The 12,968-nt window shown below is 38.0% G+C and overlaps 1 protein-coding gene across 2 annotated transcripts in view; it reads left to right on the plus strand.

Annotated features, from left to right (window-relative positions):
• Nucleotides 1-12,968, plus strand: part of ARFGEF1 (ADP ribosylation factor guanine nucleotide exchange factor 1) — a 71,002-nt gene that overhangs the window by 1,965 nt on the left and 56,069 nt on the right. The gene's annotated exons all lie outside the window — the stretch shown is intronic.

A 12,968-nucleotide genomic window follows, 5' to 3' on the forward strand; every position in this document is an offset into this window, starting at 1 on the left:
GTTGGGAGGGAGCAGGTGATGGGCAGCGGGGGGGGGGGGAGAGAACGGAAGCTGAAAACAAGAAGATGATGAAAAAAAAGGGACAGTGATACCCTGGCAACATTTAAATTTGATACTTGATTTGAGAGGCTGTTGTGTAAGGAAAATGCAGAACATCAGAAAAGGAGGCAGTGATGGAAGAAGGCATCTATTGTAGCATACAAAGAAAAAAAAGAATTGTTTGGAAGGATTAGTGTTTCTTGTCTTACCTGTTTATTTAAGCCACTATGAAAGGAAATATGAAACTGATATTTATTAAATATGGATTTAAATATTCCTTAAAATATTAAAGGAAATCATATCTAAATATCTCTACTTAAGGCTTTTGGTCCAAAAAAGGTATTTATTGAAATGTTTTATGGGTATAGATATAAATGTGAATATTCATCTTTATCATTTTCTTTCATTGTGCTATATTTTGAGACATATAAAATAGTACGCAGTGGATTTCACTTCTTATATAAAAGTAGTGGAACCCCAGGGTTAACTAGTTTATATATGGTTATATAAAACCATGCAATTAGATGTAGACCAGACAATTGATATTTTTGTTGTTGCTTGCATGTTATTAAATACTTATATAATTTGGAAAAAAATACCTTGTTCTTTACTTTTGACCAAATTGCATCACTTTATCCACATTTCTAATCTAAATATAATTGTAAAATATTTTAAATTCATTCCTTTTTATCTTCCATATTGCCAAAGCTATTGAGATTCAATGTCTTAGTTTTAAATTTATCAGAAGAAATAAATATTATAATTGATTTAAAAAAAAAGGATCCGGATCTTTTTTTAATGGCATCTCATTTCAAAAGTAAAATTTAGTATAAAATGATTAGATCTTACAAAATTAAAGGAGAGGGACAAAAAGGATCCCTGCTTTAAATACTAGGGTGGATTCAGTATACCTCAGTAGCATAATAGCTTATATCACCAGGAACATACATACATACATATCATAATTAACAATGAAAGTATTAAGGTACTGTATTGATAACATCTAGACAGTTCAAATTGACTCTCATGAGAGCCTTTGCATTCCTTTATGGTTAATAGTTGATTTGGAAAGCAGAAATTATCTACCACTTGGTTGTCAGTTCTGAATCTGGTTGCTGTATCAGTTTGATCTTTATTATATATAATTTGTCTTTTTTTCATTATGGTCTTAGACTTTCATTATTAGAATTTGCAGATTAATGCTGTAAGATCTAATCATTTTCTATTGGATTTTACTTTAGATTTGCAGCTGAGAGTAGTATCAGCATAATGCAGGTAACTAAAAGGTTTTTCTCCGGTTTTAAAACTCATTTAATTCCAATTTATCCTTCCTCAAAATATATTTACCACAAAGGTTAATAGACAGTGCACAGTCTTTTTCTCATTCTTTTGCTGACCTAAAAATTTTGCCATATTCTCAGACCATGATTTCTTGTCCTGTGCATAGGTTTTGTGTGAGGACAGAGAAATATTCTGAGATTCTCATTTTCTTAAGGATATTCACAGCTTGACACAGCTTGAAAGAACTGATGGCCTTTTGACGTCAATTAAACACTTACTAGATTTTTAGGCTTTCTCAAATATTCAACATACATTAGCAGTAATGTCTTTCATTTTCAGATTTTTATAAAACATACTGAATATCTGCCATCTCCGTTTATTTGTAGAGCTCTAATCTGCATTGGATGATCTTAAGAATTATTTTGCTAGCATTAAAGATATCATGCAGTTGTTTGAACATTCTGCTAAGTGTTCCTTCTTTAATTAGATCTATTTCAATCTGTTGGATATTCTTATAAATGGAATATCTTCTAAAGTATTAGAAGAATATCTTCTAAAGTATGATGTTGACATTTGTACAAATTTTCAGTATGCTCCTTCCATCTGTAATCTTATTTGAGACAATTATTATCTGTCCATTTGACACCCTTTGGCATACTAATTGAAGGTTGTGATTTCTTCTTGTGTTGGAGTCTTTCCTTGTTTTTCTGTTTCTGTTTCCATCTTCGGTAGTTTTGCAAATGTTGTAATACTACTTTTGTCACTTCTAATAGCTCTGTTAATTTTTTTGTCAAATTCCTTGTTGAGATCTTTTTCTTTCTTAGATTTAGTTTTCTATCCAATCCCTCTGCTTTGCAAAGAGGATAGGGAGTGATTTCTTTCTTTTGCCTTACCATACTTTCTCCCCCTTGGAATGTTTGGAGAGAAAGGGCTTTCAAGAATATAAGCTGTTCTTGTAGTGTGGCTGTGGCTTCCAACCCCAAGCTATAGTGCAGTTGCATTGCTTTTTATATGTACAAGACAGAAAGCAGACATGAGTATTCTAAAGAGTTGTCTATTTCCAGATTGTTAAGGACAACCACTATGATTCTTCCTTAAAATTGGATAATAAAGTGAAGGAATAGTAAATGTAGTAAAGCATTTATGTATATTTTGCTGTTGGGCAATCCTTATTTGAACTGAGATCAAACAGGAAAAAATCTTCCTCCAGTTTGTTATGATGACTCATCTTGATTCTTATCATTAGATAATATCCTAATTAGTATAATATCCTAATTTTTAATAATATATATTTCGTGCTCTTTTGCTTTTGCCTGTTTTTATTCCAGTGTGAGAAGTATTTAAAGTTATATCTAAAAACACTTGAAGTTCTACCCACCTTCAAAGTGGGTGGCTTTGGGCCAGTCATTTTCACTCTAGACTGCCTTAAATAGCAATAGCAATAGCACTTAGATTTATATACCACTTCACAGTGCTTTACAGCCGTCTCTAAGCAGTTTACAGAGTCAGCATATTGCTCCCAACAATCTGGGTCCTCATTTGACCTTGGAAGAATGGAAGGCTTGAGCCTAATGAGACTTGAACTGCCAAACTGCTGTCAGCCAACAGTCCGCAGAAGTAGCCTGCAGTACTGCATTCTAACTACTGCGCCACCAGGGCTCTTAAAGAGTATTGTTATAGAGCAGTGTTTCCCAAACTTGACAATTTTAAGGCATGTGGACTTCAACTCCCAGAATTCCACAGCCAGCGTTGCTGGCTGTGGAATTCTGGGAGTTGAAGTCCTCATGCCTTAAAATTGTCAAGTTTGGGAAACACTGTTATAGAGAAAAATAGAAGTACTATATCTGCCAACTCAAGCTCCTCAGTAAAATGCAGGATATAAATCTATTAAAAATATTGTTCAAATTGTAAAAAAAAATACTAGGCTGACTTTGCTGAGTGATATGTAAAAATAGCGTGTTAAATTTTTGCCTATGGAGAAAAATCAAGATAACAGTGATTACTAGAAATATAGAAAGGAATGTACATAGTAAACTTGTTTGTATTGACTATACAAATCATTATGACAATCTAATAAAAGGTATCAAGCACATTTATAGAATTAGGTTGCATAACTCATCCTACATGTATAGGTTGAGGTATAAATCTTACAAAATCAGTTAGCTTATACCTTCAAGCTAGCTTCACTTTTTCATTTGAGAGGAAAGATATTGACTGTGTTCAGAATGTAGAAAGGGTATAGATTATGTACTCTCCTTCTTTCCCATTTCTTAAATATTCATTTTAATCTGTTGCTATGCTGTTCCAGTCTTCATGTTTTACAGTCAAATGAGAACTGGATCAACAGTCAGTAAAAAACAAAGCATTCCTATGAAGGTTTTTTTTTAAAAAAAAAACAACTTGACCTTGAACAAATCAGGCAAAGGAAAACCTTCCACTACTTTAAATAATTGAAATACCGTTTTAAAAATAAATAACTAAATAATAAAGATGGAAGGGACCTTGGAGGTCATTGAGTCCAATCCCCTGCTCAGGCAGGAAACCCTATACCATTTCGGACAAATGGCTGTCCAGTCTCTTCTTAAAAACTTCCAGTGTTGGAGCATTCACCACTTCTGGAGGCAGGTTGTTCCACTGGTTAATTGTTCTAACTGTCAGGAAGTTTCTCCTTAGTTCTAGGTTGCTTCTCTCCTTCATTAGTTTCCATCTGTTGCTTCTTGTCCTGCCCTCAGGCGCTTTGGAGAATAGCTTGACTCCCTCTTCTTTGTGGCAGCCCCTGAGATATTGGAACACTGCTATCATGTCCCCCCTCGTCCTTCTCTTTGTTAAACTAGACATACCCAATTTTCTAAGATTCAGTTGGAATCTGGTTTTTTTTTAATTAAATCCTTTATTTCATATAAATAATAGAAACAGAACTTTGTGATTACTCCATATAATATTTCTATGAAGATTATCAATCATCCAGGTCCGGGTTGTCTCAAAGGTACTTTTTTAAAAAGGCAACTAGACTTCCTTAGTTTTTTCTTTGAAAACATTCACTTCTCTTCCAAGAAACTTTTTCAATTTTGAAGACATTTCTTGGGTGAGAAGCATACTTTGGAAGCGCAGTTGCGTTTTGGAAAAGCACTTTTGATACATTTGCTTCAATGTCTCCGAAGTCTTTTTAAAGTAGGTTGCCAATATTGCATATGGCACTTGAGGTGTTTTGTGATCCATGCAGAATAAAATAGAACTTGGAGATTTGGAAATTATTTTGATGATGCAGTCTAAATTGGCATTTCCATTTTTTTCAGTCATCTTATACTGCTGACTTATACTCAATTTGCGATCAAATATTATTCCATGATCTTTTTTTTCAAGTCCATTTAATAAGAAAGATCTCAGATTCTATCCCTGCGCACTTGATTTCTGTTACCCAAATGAACAACTTGGTATTTTTCTCTGATGGTTTCAGTCTGTTTCCTTAATCTAATTTTAAATTTTATTCCTACTTTCTAGATTATTAGCCACCCCAGCCAATTTTGTATTATATTCATCTTTAGTAAGCATTGGTTTCTCCTCTTAAGCTTGTTACAGGTAGTCCTCACTTAATGACCCTAACTGAGACTGAAATTTCTATCACTACATGAAGTGTTTGTTAGGTGAAAGATGATTGCACCACTTAGTGATGGCAGTTGCAATAATTCCAGTTAATATTGTTAGACCAGGACCACACTGTTGTTAGTCCAGGACTTCATGCTTCTTCTGATCTGTGTTTACTTCCACTGCAATTTCCCGACACACCTACCTCTCCCTTTTCCCATATCTGACATTTTTGCTTTCCTGCACTCTGCCACCTACCCCACTGCCTCCAGCCTTTGCTGAAAGTGCCCTTGGAGAACCAGTCTGCTGGCTTCCATGTATTGGAATCTACTGGCTCTTCACAAGGCTTTTAGGAGGAAGGCTGGGCTAAGAGTGAGCAGAGGACCTGTGGATAGGTTTTTTGGTGCTGAGCTTGCCTCCACCCTCGTTAAAGCCCTGCAGGCTGAATCTCCAGGAGCACTTCCAATGTGAGGTGCAGAGCCTGCACTTCACCTCTGGGAAGGTATCTTCCCTCCGTTTCCTCCAGTTTTGCTGCCACACTGAATAATGCCTCAGGCACAGTTTCTACTTTTACCTGGGGAGCCACCTCCTTTACTGCCTCACCCATTGATGGAGAGTGCTGCATGTCACCATCCTCTCCCAGGCCTGCAAGCTCCCTATAGCAAATGAGGCTCTGTCACCATATCATGCTCAATGCGCACAGCCACTGGCTGTGTGCTCACCCAGTGCCTGGATTCTGGACCAGCAGCAGAGGAAGAAGACAGCAAAGAATCAGCTGGAGGTGGGGATGGTGTTGTATGTGCATGTGTATTGAAACGCCCCTGCAGTAGAAAGTGCATGTGGGCTTCCAAATGGTGGAATTTTGATCATGTGATCACAGTGAGGTTATGACAACCATACTTTCAAGGACCAGTTTTAACTATTGTTTGTTCAGTGCTGCCATTACTGAACAGTTGCTGAACAAATGGTCATTAAGCAAGGACTATCTGTAATGAAAATTACTGAAGAATAAAGGTTCAGAAGAGAACGTTGTGGTATATAGTATTTTATTCCATGAGAAAACATTGATAAATACTCTTTGAGTACAGTTTTCAAGTCAACTGCCATGTTTCCTCAAAAATAAGACCCACCCAGAAAATAAACCCTACCTTGACTTTTTAGCATGCTGCAAATATAAAACCCTATCCCAAAAATAAGCCTGGGGGGGTAGGGGTGGCCAGCACAGGAGGCGGTGAGCACACAGGGGCTGACAATGTCTGGCAGCAGCTGCAGCCCATGCCACGCAGGTAAGTCTGAGCACAAAGGCAGGGGAAGGCAGGCGATCCAGATGTGCTACCTGGATTGTGGGAGGCTCGCGCAGCGGCACCAGCAGCAGGCAGACGTACGGGGGGAAGGCTGACGATCCAGATGCACTGCATGGCTGCCTAGCTTGTGGGAGGCTTGCGCACGCCAGGCAGTGGTGCAGCACATCCAGATCACCTACCTCCTCCCCCATGCCTCTGCCTCCACCTGCTGCCAGTGCCATTGCGCCAGCCTCCTGCAAGCCAGACAGCCGTGTAGCACGTCCATTTCATCTGCCTCCCCCCGCTGTGCCTCTGCCTCTACTGGTGGTCCCGTCACATGAGCCTCCCACTAGCCAGGCGGCCATGCAACACATCTGGATTGCCTGTCTTTCCCCTCTACCTCTGCGCTTGGACTTACCTGGCTATGCCAAGGGGCTGGCGGGCTGCAGCTGCTGCTGGACACCATCAGCCCCTGCAAGCTTGCCATCTCTTGTGCATGCGCCGGGGTTATGGGTGCCCAGCTGGGCTGATCACCCTGTGTTTTCCTGAAAATAAGCCCTAATGTATCTTTTGGTGCCCCAAAAAATATAAGACCAGGTTTTATTTCTGGGGAAACATGGTATGTATCACTATTTTATATGTTATGCCATTCAGTGCACACTTGCTTGCTAAAAAGAATGGGATACAATATTAGATGTTTTTCTGTAACTAAGATGTTGTTATATCTTGCTTTAATGGCAATATATTTTTGTTATTAAAGGTAATGCCTTTACTTATTATTCTCAAGTAAAAGTGTTTTCATTTTGCAGAACAGGACTTTTGCCTACTATTATTTTTACATAGCTCTTAAATGTTTTCCTTAGCATTTGTGATCATTTGCTCTTGCAGTCCTTTTTTAAAAGGCCATGATAAATGTTTTTAGTCCAGTCCTGACTAACTGTTCTTTAGACTGTAAAATTAACCATGTAAAAAAGTCTAAAGTCTGTAGGAATTATATTTTTACTGTGCCATCTGAAGTTTTATTGGTATAATTTAGATGCCTAATGAAATTTCTAGTTACCAAGTTTAAGGCTTGTTCTGTGATGATCAACAGATGTATCCAGTTATATGTTGTCTGTTTGCACATATGGTCAGGCTCTTTGACAGCTGCTTAAACCATACGGTAGATTCTTTCCCAAGCCTGATACTTCCAGAGTTCTCTTGAACAAGATTTGCTGAGATAAATAGAATGGACTTACAAGAATTTCAGCAACTGAGCTATTACCAATTTGGAATCAATATATTCCATTGAAACTGATGTGGCATGCTACCTGCAAAAGTCGTCAATATATCCAATATAATAGATGTTTTCCTTCCGCATTGAGGAAATAGTGTTCAAAATATTAATGTAGTTTTCAGGTTGTTCAGAATAAGGAACAATTGTTTAGGAATCAAACTACATACGTCTGGAACTTGAAACTTAGCGAATGGACTTTTCTTTTTGGTTTGAAATATCCAAGTAGCTTCCTCGATCTGATAAGCTGATAAGCAGTGAAATGTTTCAAATAAAAAAGAGAAGTATACTTGCCATGATTCAACTTCCAGACAACTCTATGTGGATGATTGAGAATCTTTATCAACAGATGATATACAGAATATTCTATCTATGTCTTTTCAACACAGTGTGGCATAGGTCTCTGACCTGTATAAAATAGTACAGGTAATTCTCGACTTACAACTAATGGAGCCTGTCCATTTTGGTTGTCAGTTGTGATAGTCTTAAAGTAGGTTATCACATGACTGGAGCCACTTTTACAATCTTTTCTGCAACAGTCGTTAAGTGAACCCATTGTTCACTCTAGGGCAGTGGTTCTCAACCTGTGGGTCGGGACCCCGTTTGGGGTCGAATGACCATTTCACGGGGGTCGCCAAACAATGCAGTCCGCCATTTTTTTTCCCTTTTTCCTTAGCTGTGCTACTCCCTTTTATTCTATTGGCTTTTGAAAGCCAATAGAATAGACCAGTGGTTCTCAACCTTTTTAATGCCGCGACCTCCAACCGGTCGTAAGTCGAGGACTACTCAACCGGTCGTAAGTCGAGGACTACTCAACTGGTGCAGCACCATTTGCAGAATGGGATTTTTGGCGGGCTCAGCAGGGCAGAGACAGCCTAGACAATTCCTATTGGCTTTTTTTTTTTTTAATTGAAAATTTTTAAATTTTACAAAACAATACGGTTCCCTTCCCCAAACCCCCCCAACCCTCCCATGCCCTCCCCCGACCTTCCCAGAGCTGAATATAGGTTTAATTAATATTTTTTCAAAAAGTCTTAAAACAAATATAAACTATAAACAAATCTAAATACATTAATTAAAGAAATTGTAAACTAGTTAACAATAATATATGTATAAAAAAAACAAAAATACAAGGAAATACGAGAAAATAGGAAGAAAGAAAAAGGAAAAAAGTCTATAAAATATCTTAAATTTTAAGTATAAGTTATTGAAAAGCTAAATAATATTTTTTTATATCCAACTTATATTGTATAAAGTCTATCCATTTTTTCCATACCAAAAAATACTTCTCTTGCGATTGGTCTTTCAAGAAAGCCGAAATCTTTGCCAGTTCCGCCAAATAAGAAACTTTAAAAAACCACTCTTGCAAGGTAGGCAAAGATTCCTTCTTCCAACATTGCCCTACTAATAACCTTGCCGCTGTGATTAAATTTAACATCAATATAGTCTCTTTAGTATCACAATCAGAAACAATACCTAACAAAAACAGTTGTGGAGTAAATTTTACCCTTCTTCTAAAAATTCTTTGAATATTCCATCATATCTTAATCCAAAAAGCTTTTATATTTTCACATGACCACCAGATATGATAATAAGTAGCATCCAAACATCCACATCTCCAACATTTAGGCTGTAAGTCAGGATACATACGAGACATTTTTTGTGGATCAAGGTGCCATCTATAAAACATTCCTATTGGCTTTTGAAAGCCAGTAGAATTAGACTCTATTCAAGAGAGTCTATTCTATTGGCTTTCAAAAGCCAATAGAATAAAAGGGAGTAGCACAGCTAAGGAAAAGAGGGAAAAAATGGCGGACTGCGTTGTTTGGCGACCCTCGTGAAATGGTCATTCGACCCCAAATGGGGTCCCTACCCACAGGTTGAGAACCACTGGAATAGACTCTCTTGAATAGAGTCTAATTCTATTGGCTTTCAAAAGCCAATAGGAATTGTCCAGGCTGTCTCTGCCCTGCTGAGCCCGCCAAAAGTCCCATTCTGAAAACGGTGCTGCACCAGTTGAGTAGTCCTCGACTTACGACCAGTTGAGTAGTCCTCAACTTACGACCGGTTGGGGGTCGCGGCATTAAAAAGGTTGAGAACCACTGCTCTGGGGTAATTTTGCAGAAAACCAGAAGTAAACTGGTTTCCTGCAAAATGTCATAAATTGTGATCAAGTGACTGCAAGATAACGTAAACAGCCGAAATTCAGTCATATGAACCACAGGGGGCAGACATCAGAAACAGGTTGTAAGTATCTTTTGGGAACTCCATCGTAACTTTGAACATTCACTAAGCAAACAATCATAAGTTGAGGACTACCTGTATTTTGTTGTTCCTTCTGTCATTTATTTATTTATTTATTTATTTATTTATTTATTTATGAGACTTATATACCGCTTTAAGTGCAAGCACTCTCTAAGCGGTGTACACCAGTAAGCAATGTATATATATATTTACATTGCCCCCAACAATCTGGTCCTCATTTTACCTACCCCGGAAGGATGGAAGGCTGAGTCAACCTTGAGCCGGTGAGATTTGAACCGCTGACCTGCTGAACACAGTCAGCTAAAGTGGCCTGCAGTACTGCACCCTAACTGCTGCGCCACCTCGGCTCATAAAACAATGAAAGTAAGGAATTATAGAATGTACCTAAAAGTGTCATTCTGGAAAGGTAAATTGCTCATTCCTGTCTTCTTCTGTCATTCTTTCTTTTTGAATGACCCAGGGAACCTTTTTTGATCTAGGTGTATGATATCACTCACTTCAGCAACAAAGAACAAATCAAACTAAATGTTTGCTGTTTGAGTTAAATAGGCTCCCTCCCAATTGGCTGTAACTCAGTTAGTCCTATAAGTATTCCTCAACTTAAGACCACAATTGAGCTCAAAATTTATGTTGCTAAGTGTTAAGTCAGTTTTGCCCCATTTTATGATCTTTCTTGCCACAGTTGTTAAATGAACCATTGCAGGTGTTAAGTTAGTAACATGGCTATTAAGTGAATCTGGCTTCCCAATTGATTTTGCTTGTCAGAAGGTTGCAATAGGTGATCACATGATCCTGGGACATTGCAACCATCATAAATGTGAGTCAGTTACCAACTATCTGAACTTTGATTATGTGTCCATGGGAATGCTGCAGTGATTGTAAGTGTGAAAAATGATCAAAAGTCAATTTTTTCAGTGATTGTAACTTTGAACAGTCACTAAATGAACTGTTGTAAGTCGAATAGCTGTATTTGATTTCTAAAAAAAAATTAATAAAATTTAATAAAAATTACTTTCCAATTAGCATGACAACATTCAGAGATTTATGATCTCACACCTCCATTAGTTTAAGGGACTACCTTCTCGTCTTTTTTTACTCCTCTGTTGCTTAATTGGTATGCAGAAATTTACTGCTTTTATTTAAATTAGTGCTTTGGATCGATAACTATTGATCCAAGGTTAAGAAAAAAACTGATATTACCTCCTCTTCCAAGCTAAAGCTGAGGGAGTGGTCAAAACCTGAATGTATTATCCTAGTCACAAAGGAAAAAAAAGATATTTGGACAAAAAATCAGGAGTCTGATATCACTTTTTTAGATTAAAAAAAATATTAAAAAGGCATAAGATTTATGAGCTGCAGCTCATTGCATCAGATGCATAGAGATGATGGGAGCTGCAGCTCATGAAAGCTTAATGCCTTTTTATAAGTTTGTTAATCAGAAGAGGTGCTACTAGACACCTCCTGAATTTTTTCCACTATAAACTAACACATATCTCCTCTTACAGACATATATGAAATTGCTTATCATTCTAAAAGCTGTTAAAACTTTTTAAGAAGTGAATTCATGCAAATAAAAAGGGCTTCACCAGTCTAACACTCAGCCACCACAGAAATCAGATGAAAAGAACATACAGTTGAAGTGGCAGAGGAACAGGCTGAGTTGGCTAATCCAGATCCTGAACTAGAAAAGATCTTAATCCAGCACTGTGTCACAAATTAAGAAAAAAGCAATCAAAGTTAAGGAAGGAAAGAATAATGGTTTGTTAAATAGTAGTACTAAGTTAGTAATAAGCTGGTAGTGAGAGCTATGTAAAGACAATTGCAATTTGGCTGTTTATGGCAATCAGTGTTCTGTGCTTCCCCTTCATCAGTTGAGCAGAAAACTTGTCATAGGATAAGTGCTCATTTAGCTCAGAAATAAGTTCAGCATTCCATTTTGTCAGGCTGCCCTCCCCCCTTCCAAATATATGCCCTGTTGGCCTCTGGCACTCTGCAGTCTTCGTCGCCCTAGCTGACCTTCATGCTATACAAGGCTTTCCTCTTCAGGCCACATGTGGCAGTTTCCTCACAAGACATGGGAAAGATGGCCTCATATGGCCAACAGCCACCTTGTAAAGGGCCTGTCTTGTCAGCAGTGGGAGCAAGAAGATAATAAAAGTCAGCTGGAGTATCAGGGACTTCAGAATGCAGTGTGGCGAGGACAGCTGGATGGAAGCATCTATGTCTTCCTGGGGCCACAGCACTGGAGCTTCCCACAGCAGTTGTAGCTTCACACCATGTTGCATGGCTGGTATGGGCTGGGGTAGATGAGACTTGCAGAGACAACTGGAATTTCACACTGCACTGCAGCTCAGAGGCTTCTTGCAACCCTAGAGCCACAGTATGTCAAAAAGTCTCTGAACTGCAACATGGCAAGCAACTCAGAGCTATGCGGGTCTGGGACTGTTTGCCGCCCCACAAGGCAGAGTGGCCAAAAAAGGCAGTTGGGGAGAATTGAAGGGAAAGCAGTCCTTACCTTGGAAGAAATGAGCCATGGAGTTGGGAGGGACTGAGCCCAGAATGGCTTGGATTTGGATGGGTTCTTGAGTAATGACTGGCAGAATTTGGATAACAATGGCAATGGGGAGTGCCAAAATTGCCATTGCTAAGAATGTGGTCACATGACATTGTGCTTTATGACTGCATTGCTTAGTGATAGAAATACGGGTCCCAATTACTATCACAACTTGAGGACTACCTGTAATATATTTGATTAGGATTTGGCCTGGTGCAGTGTATGAATTGTTTTTGATTTAGGGTTATATACAAAATACTGCTATAGTTCAATCAGCCTAGATTAAAACAAATCTTGAGTTAGCATGAATAAATCTAATTGCTGGCCTAAATGTTAAGTGGATTGAAACAATTTGCTATTACTTGTGACCCAGCAGCAGACTGTCCCTAGGTAACATTTAAAAACCATCTCTAATTTTTTAAATTTATTATTTTGTATGTACTAAGTATATGCAGTCCCCTTTAGATTCTTGAGGAAAAAGGAAAGTATCCTTATTTTTATATATTTTGTATATTTATACAAGTTTTGCCTGTATAAATTTTGAAGTTCTAGTGATGCTCTTGTTTCTCAATGCCTTTATAAATCTAGTCCTGATATTACTCACCATCTGAGTTTGCTTTTAGTTCTGTAAACAACTGTGACTTGTCATACAGAATGTAATTGTACCATTTTTATGCCAGGATGAAGA

Source organism: Crotalus tigris, unplaced genomic scaffold, assembly GCF_016545835.1.
Source record: "Crotalus tigris isolate CLP2741 ecotype Arizona unplaced genomic scaffold, ASM1654583v1 scf7180000017546.9332058, whole genome shotgun sequence".
In the NCBI taxonomy this organism is placed as follows: Eukaryota; Metazoa; Chordata; class Lepidosauria; order Squamata; family Viperidae; genus Crotalus; species Crotalus tigris.